Source organism: Hakea prostrata, chromosome 10, assembly GCF_041222555.1.
Source record: "Hakea prostrata isolate BN-2017 chromosome 10, UWA_Hpros_2, whole genome shotgun sequence".
Classification (NCBI taxonomy): domain Eukaryota; kingdom Viridiplantae; phylum Streptophyta; class Magnoliopsida; order Proteales; family Proteaceae; genus Hakea; species Hakea prostrata.
The window spans coordinates 23,805,058-23,813,749 of record NC_142609.1 but is presented as its reverse complement, the minus strand read 5'-3'; the positions used below and the strand labels follow the sequence as shown (position 1 = coordinate 23,813,749).

General features: G+C 38.3%; 1 non-coding gene across 1 annotated transcript; it reads left to right on the top strand.

Moving 5' to 3' along the window:
• Positions 1-8,068: 8,068 nt before the first annotated feature.
• LOC149002323 (small nucleolar RNA R71) lies at positions 8,069-8,174 on the top strand. Its single transcript, XR_016170517.1, has one exon. It is a non-coding gene; the product is annotated as a small nucleolar RNA R71 (small nucleolar RNA).
• The last annotated feature ends 518 nt before the right edge of the window (positions 8,175-8,692 follow it).

The following is an 8,692-nucleotide window of genomic DNA, read 5'->3' as shown; positions in this document are numbered from 1 at the left end:
GAGAGGATGGAGGTTCGACAGGAGCAGATGTACAGTGCTATGGAGTCACGACAGGATCGGATAGAGTCATAGATTACTCAGATGGCCGAGGACTTCAGAGCATTCAGAGATCAGAGGAGATCACCTAGATAGATTGTACTTAGGATTTCCCTTTATGCTTTTCAGATGTAAACTTTTCTTAAAGTTAATGAAGTTCATTTTGTTTCTCTTTATTATTGTGTTATATGCACTTTTCTTTTATTGCATTACATGATAGTTGTTAAAATATAATTATTGTTTATTATTCAGAAATATTCAGTTATGCTTCACTAAACAAGTTTCTAATCCAAGTGTTCTATTATTCACTTCTAAGAGTAGATGAGTCACTTTTGGATCCATGACTCAGGAATGTTCTATTACTGTTTTCTGTGGTTAGGATTTCCTTGAACTTTGGGCTCTGATACCACTCTGTCATATCCCCCTAGCCGGTACCCTAATTGGCATAACTGGGAATGTGATCCACAGCCCCGAAGATCAAGTATCGAGGAAATCATCCTTCCACATATACAATAACATAATCATAAACAGGAAATCATCAAGGTTTTAATATAATAAACAAAAGATTCAAATCAGGAAATGAATAATCAATATAATCAGAGTGTGGAAATGATACCAGATGTAATCACATCAAAAGAAGTAGAGTGAGGCTGAAACTCACTCCACAGATACAGCAGAACGTAATACGTAAGTCTAAATAGAATTACAAATGTTTCTAAAGAAAAACAAGAATAGAATGTTCAAAGTAAACTATGCGTTTTCTAATTTATAGATGACATCTTCAAAATAGTGGACTTCATCAATCCAGCATAGATGTTCTAGTTCTACATTACGTCTAATCATAGTACGCAATGTGATCGCCCGTGGGATCATCAGGGTAATCTTCATTGTTGCCAGCACCTTGCGTATACTACGCTTCATCGTACTGTCCTTCATAGTAGTCAATACCTATAGAATAATCTAACAAAAAGATTGCACAAAAAGGAGTGAGTTCGAATGAACTCAGCAAGGCAAGTTAACTCATAAACAACATAAATAACATGCGGCAGAACATAACAAGATGCAATGCAGTATGAAACAGATAATGTATGTATGCATCTAAACTCTATGTATGATGGTCTCTATTGGCAGACATGCTTTAAGTCATAGCACCATACTTCTTTGGGAAGGTCTCAGTCACTCGGCTCCGGTTGGTAGTGGGTAGGAACACCTTCCGGACAATCCATGCAATCCAGCTGGGGGATAAGTCACCGCTCTCTCACAACACCATTGATCTAAGTACTGGCGCAGGTCAGGGTTAAGCCTAGCCCAATGCAAGTCATCTACTCAGTCACATCAACTCAGTTCCAGATACGTCCATTCCCCGTCCCTGATGATCCTTTCCGGTAACCTTCACACTAGAGTCCTAATAGTCCCTTACTACGGACTCATCAACCCTATTGGTTATCCACATATGGTAAACGGGAAGCTCTCATGTCCTCTCACGGGTTGGTTACCGGTCTTGAGCACCCATGAGCCCAAGTCTATCCATATGTAACCCTCCAATAAATGGCCCCCACAATGTGATTCCCGTCCTCTCACGGGTTGGTTACCGGTCTTGAGCTCTTGTGAATCCCCATTGCTGCCACGGGTCGTTCGGTTTCAATTCCCTTCCGAATCGAGTCTGATATGATGGGGACATCCAAGCCAAACACTGCTAGACAGTCTTAGGTATGATACCCAATGATTCGGGAAAGCATCAATGGGCAACCCCGGAAACATCCCATACTATTTCCGGTAATGTCCAAGGACAGAAGTGTCAAAAGGACACTTCTCAATCCCAAACCATACTTAATCAAACACATTCTCAGATCAATCATGACACACACAATCAACAACTCATCATATAAAAGAGAATATAAAAGCATGATCTAATCATTAAACAATATAGTAATAAGCAATTCATATAAGCTTGAATAATGAAAAAGAAAACATAAGTGAAGTGCTATTGTACTTACAGTAGTACATCAGAAGTATAAAATACAAGAACAATAAATAAACTCAGAGTTTCTTAAAGTAGAAACCAGAGAGTTTGAGATCTATGTTATTATGAAATAACTATCCTTACCTTGATTATCGCCAAAGATAATCCAAAGATCAAAGAGAGAGACTCCAAACTTAGTAAATAAACCCCTAACAATCATAGATATAACATTAGGAAAGATGGCTAAAAGATCAGAGAGCAAATGAATCAAACTGAGTGAAAAACGAAGCTACTGACATCATTGGTCGAGTGCTTGGCCTACTGACCCAGTCGACCAACCGAGTCAGTACAGAAATGCAAAAACTAGATTGGTCATAACTTCTTCGTTTGAAGTCGGATTGATCCGAAATTCGAAGGGGAACTTCCTAGAACATATTAGAACTATATAGGAAGGTCAAATCATCAAGTCAAGGTCAAATATGGGTTCTTGATTTGAACCAAGAAGTTAGGTTTTCAATCTTATGGCTCTCATGAAAAGGCTAGGGTTACAAGATGAAAGGGAATAATTGCTTAGCAATTAGATAACAAGAAAATCATCGAAAAAAGTTTAGATTAACATAAATATAACTCATGTGGTTACCCTCACATGGGAGGTTACCCAAGGTTTCCAAAATGATCACACAAGGGTCAGGGTTTCAAGAAAATATTCAGGGTTAGGGTTAAGATCATGACGATGATCATGGATCTCAAAGAATAGAATGAGATCATGGAATAGATGGTTGCAAGAATGCAGCATCTTCTTCCTGATCTCAATCAAGAATAAGATCGAAGAAAGAGTAAATTATAATATATAAGAGATACTAACCTTAGAACAACAGATCGGAGATGAGAGACTTCAGATCTGGCAAAGGAATCTTCGAAATCAACGAAAAGAGTTTTCGAAAGGTCTTCCCATGTTCACAAAGTGTTTAGGAGGCAGCTGTAACTAAGAAACACGAAGTGGGTTAAATAGAGAGTGAAAAACCCTAAAATTGGATTTTCTCGGATTTAACACACAGTTGGTCGACTGGCCCAGTCGGCCAATGAGTGGACCAATCAGGTCAGCAAGGCCAAAATAGGGAAATAGAGGCCCAACTCAAGTCCAAACCTCATGGGCTTTTGCACACACATCAAGTGACTTGTCTAGTATAGAGAAATGCCTTCGAATCATATCCAACTATACTTCAAGTCTATCAACAAGACTCACCTTCTTCAAGCTGCAGCTTCCTTTCTAAATCTGCACAAACCTCCAAGTATGGAACTCCATCATCAACATCCATGGGTCCAGAGTCAAACACCATGCCTTCTACTGAGATGGCCCATAGTTGGCTTCTTCCTTTACTCCGGGTTTTCGGACCTAAAAACAACCGGGTTTCCGGGTCAAGGTCAGGGTTAGGTTAGGGTTGGGTTTCACAATCACCCTGGTAAAGTGAATGTGGTTGTTGATGCTCTTATCAGGAAAAGTAAAAGAAAAGAGTTGGATTTGAATGCTTTGAGTAAATCGTTGCTATTTTCAATTTCGGAACTTGGTCTAGAAATAGTTCTAGAAGGTGTGAATTTTGTTCTTTCTGCCATGACAGCAAGATCCACCCTTAGAGATAGAATTGTTGCTCTGAAAGCTTCTGATCAAGAATTGGAGGAGAAAATTGAGAAGATTTCTTCGAATCCGAAGTCGGATCCTGATTTTGGTATGTCTTTGGATGGTGCTTTGTTGTTTAAAGGAAGACTTTGTGTGCCCGTTGTTGATGAGATTAAGAAGGAAATTTTGAAGGAAGCACACCAATAAGTTTTTATAGTTCACCCAGAAAGTACTAAGATGTATAAAGATCTAAGAGAACATTTTTGGTGGATTGGTTTGAAGACCGATGTGGAAGACTGTTGCTTGTGTCTAAAGATGCTACGTAAGTGCACATGTCGCAATCAAGTAGTAAATAATAAGTAGAGTATCGATCCCATGAAGAATTTTATCTTTAACTTTCAATGTAAAAGTAAACTGATTTAAACATGATTAAAAAGATTAAATTGTGATTGATGAACTAAATAACCAAATGACAGGTAATTAAACTAAAGAACTGAAATGGAGGATAAGAAATAGAAGGAACTTTAATGAATGAAATGAGTGTTGGGAATCAATTTCCCTTCCCCTGAATTTATAATGCAAATACTATAGCAATAATAAAGCCCAAAGTATATCAAGAACCTGGAATGAAATGGCATAATGGTATTTTCCAATACACATATGCATTAGCATCCTAATTCAAAATCTTCATATTCCTATAGAGAAATGAAATAAGAATGCAACTTATACCCAATCCCAATCATGGCAATGTGAGGTAAGTGAGTATTCCTACCCAACCTACTAATTAGCTAAATCTAAATAAAGATTAAGCTAACTCACACCATTCAACAAGCATCTAGACTCAATTAACTGTCCAGTTAACTAAAATCACAGCATTCATTCATGAAAGATCAATCAATAAATGAAATTAATCAACAATTAACATGCTGAATTCATTGATAATAGATTGTACTACAGTAAAACTAAAGAACACTTGATAACTACATCTAAAAGTTCAGGTTTAGATACTCTTATCATCCCAACACAATAAGAACTTAGCCCATAGCAGAAAGCAAAAGCACAGAAATATATATAGTCATCAACATCATTCAGCTAGAGTATAAGAATATAGAATTATAAATCTGAAAAGAAACTAGGAGATGCAATGCTTCCACACAAACTCCAGCCTTCCTCTCTAGCAGCTCTATTTCTTTCCCACACGAGCTCAGCTTTTTCTAGTCCTCTTTCTATTCTGTTCTGCCTCTTTCCTCCTCCACATAGCCCTTTATCTCTTTCTTCTATAAATGCCTTCAATCATTAGGGTAGAACCTGGCTATAAGATTAGAACATTCCTCTTGAGATCCAAGGCTAAGAACATTCATGTATTTACAAGAATAAAGTCCCCTTTAGTTAGCCCCTTCTTGTCATTTCCACGTGAATTAAATCTGGGAATATTCTGCTCCGTGATGCTACAACAATCTTCTTGACAAAGTTAGAAGACATGTTCTTCTTCTATTATAAATCTTCACCTACATTGCCAAGAGAAAGAGGGTTAATCAAATTCATCCATTAATCTGAAGAGAAATTCATGCAAGAGTGACAATAATGACCTTTACAAGATGCAAAATGTTAAGACTCACTAAAACAACATCTAATGACTACTAACACTAAAACAAAGATAAAATACTCTTAAATCAAGACATCTCAAGTATAAAATTACCAAACTTAACTCTATTTCAAAGAGTTATCACACCCCTAAACTTAAGACATTGCTAGACCTTGAGCAATTAAGAAAAATGAAAAAACAAACTAACTGCTAAGGAAAGCATTAAGAGAACAAAAGAATAGAAAAGCAAATAACCTGGCTTAATCATGCAATAAGATGGGTGTTAGACAAAAGTTGCCTCTCAATCTTTTTCTAATTTTCAGATCCAACACTTCTTGGCAATAACACTTAGATGTCATACTTTACTCACAAGGATGCCCTCACATGTGTGCGTGAAAGTTAAGAATCTTGCCCCAGATTACCCTGTCAAGCTAAATCATGGTCATCAAGTTAGTTCATTGATCTCATATGTTGACCAAATGATTACCTCTCCACTAATTAGGGACCCATATCCTTTTACACCCCAAAAACTTGTTTCACACTATTTTGAGCATTTGACCCCCAAACTTATTCTTTATGAACCATTTTTTTATTTTTTATTTTTTATTTTTAATATATATGCTGCTATTGTCATCCTGCCTTTTTACGCGAATATCACTCATTTGTGATGAAGATACCCGATTACTCAACAAGATCACAAACAAGAGTGCCTTTGCATGCTCATATTCCGGGCCACTATTGACATAAAAAATACACATGGGTTACATGCATATTCCCGGTTACTAGGTTGCCCAAAACAGCGGAACATTATTCTCTTCTTCTTCTTCTTCTTCTTCTTTCCTTTTCTTTTTATTTTTTTTATATCATGCTCATATTCCAGGCCACTGTTGACGTAAAAAATACACATGGGTTACATGCATATTTCCCGGTTACTAGGCGGCCCAAAATAGCGGAGCATTATTCTTGTGGGGGAAGGGAGGGGGTCAAACCTCAGCCAACTTACAATGCACAAAATTCTTGGAAACACCCAAATGGGGACCCCTAATGTGTAAGTCTCAAGGCTCTCATTCAACCAATTCTAAAATCCTAAACTTTCACATTGGTCCAACTTTTCCCAGGTTCTCCAGAGCTTGAAACCTCACTTGGTGTTCAATGATATGACACAACAGAAATAAGTAAATGCAGACATCAGATCATTATAGCAGACTTGTGCTAAGATCTCCAACAAAATCAGATTAAGAAGCACTGGCATTCTCATTAACTAACAACCATCCAAATCACATACTAGCATAGATTGAATACACAAAACATTTACAAAACAAATATCTACAGACATTACTTCAGCCTCAAAAAAAAAAAAAAAAAAAAAAAAACAAGCAAATAAAATGACTCAACAATAAACAAGCTAACAAAATCCTGACTCTAGAATGCTGGACAACAACTTAGAAATTAGCAACTAGAGCAAAAGATTCAGCATTTAAAGTGAACCACAACAGAAAGTTAAAAACAATTAAGAAACTAAGAACATCTATAAAATAAAGATGACAAGATGACATATGCAATGATTGGAATAGAGCAAAGCATACCCCCAAACTGAAAATGAGCAGTGTCCTCACAGTGGAAGAAAGAAAAATAAAGTAATGGAAAAATAGAGAAAAAGAAGAAGGAGAACAGGACTTCCCTGAACTAGCTATTGATCTTCTTCATCATTGAGAATGTGGTTCCCTTTGTTGCCATAAGGAGGAGAAAAGATTTGGGTGGGAAAAGCGGGGAAAGATGTGAACTGGGTGTTGTTCATCCTCAAATTAGTCTCAAACGCATGGTCACGGGCAGCCACATAAGACCAATAATCAGTGTGTAAGTCACGTCTGATTTGAAGTTCCAGCATTAGGTGAAACTGTGTGATTTCCATGAGACTGATGCGATGCTCCAGTTGAGCGTAAAGAGAGTTAGAGGCACCGGGGGTGGAAGAAGGGGGTGGTATGGCCTCGGCAGCATTAAGAGGTGGTGCACTAGAGGTGGTAGCTGTAGCAATAGGAAGCATATGTGCAATAATGTATCGTGTGATGGCCCCCTTGTTAGGTGTGCGGGCATCAATATCCTGCACAGGAACAGTGTTAGCCAAACACAAATCAGTAATTAAAGAAGGAAAAGCTAAACGATCACCCTACTTAGCTGCACAAGCACAAATGGCCTCATGAATGCGGTGACCCACATTGACCCGACGACCCTCCAAAATAGAGCATAGGACCAAGGCTCTATCCACTGAAATAGTCTAGATATGCATGGAGGGCATTAAGTGTGTCTGTAAGTAGTGGTACCAGATTTTGGCAACGGGTTTCAAGGACTGACGGGTGATGAGGTCATGTTGGAATAGAAGATGGGCCTACACTCTGTCCTTGAGCATTCCAAGAGAAGTTAGGGTGCTGCCTCCAACCAGGATTATAGGTGTTGGAATATGGGTTATTGGCTTTGTTGAAATTACCAACATAGTAGGCTGATTTTGGGTTAGATGGACAACTACCAAAGAAATGCTCCCCACCACAGTATGTACAAGAGACTGCTGGATTTTGTTGAGTTTGTACAGCTGCAGCCAGGTTCACTAATTTTAACACACTAGTTAAAGATGACACTTGTGCAGTTAAGGCTGTCACTTCATCCAACTCACAAATCCCTGCCACACTCTCATTTGCAACAGCTCTCTCAGCTGGCCATTGGTAGTTGTTGTTGGCCATTCTCTCCAAAAATCTCATAAGCTTCATTATATGACTTTGCCAATATAGCCCCATTTGCTGATGCATCCACTATGGACCGAAGTTGTCCATTTAACCCATTATAGAAAGTCTCCATTTGAATCCAATGAGGGATTCCATGGTGAGGACATTTAAGCCAGAGCTCCTTAAATCTTCCCATGCTTCATGCAAAGATTCACTATCCAATTGTTTGAAACCAGTGATACCATTCTTGAGCTTGGCATTCTTTGTTGGAGGGAAGTACTTCATCAAGAACTTCTCTACTAAATCATTCCATGTGGCTACGGACTATAGGGGTAAAGAGATCAACCATGCTCTAGCCCTATCCCGCAATGAGTAAGGGAATAGCTTCAATCTCAAGGCTTCTTCACTTGTTCCAGGTATCTTGAAAGAATCACTTACTTCCATGAAGAGTCTAAGACGGAGATGAGGATCTTCTGTTGGCATCCTACTAAACTGTCTCACAGTTTGGAGCATTTGGAACATCACTGGTTTAAGTTCAAAATGTAAGGCTTGGATTTCTGGCCTTACTATACTTGGATTCAGCTCATGTAACATGGGTACAACATATGCTCTAATGGCCTCTATCATCACCCTCAGTTGCCATATTATTCTTGTTATTATTCACCCCATTTCTTGCTGCTTCAGCCATTGTTTGAACTGCTGCTAAACCTCGCTGCTCCTTTCTTCTAGCTCGAAATGTCCTTTCGATTTCAAAGTCAAAAGGTATCAACTCT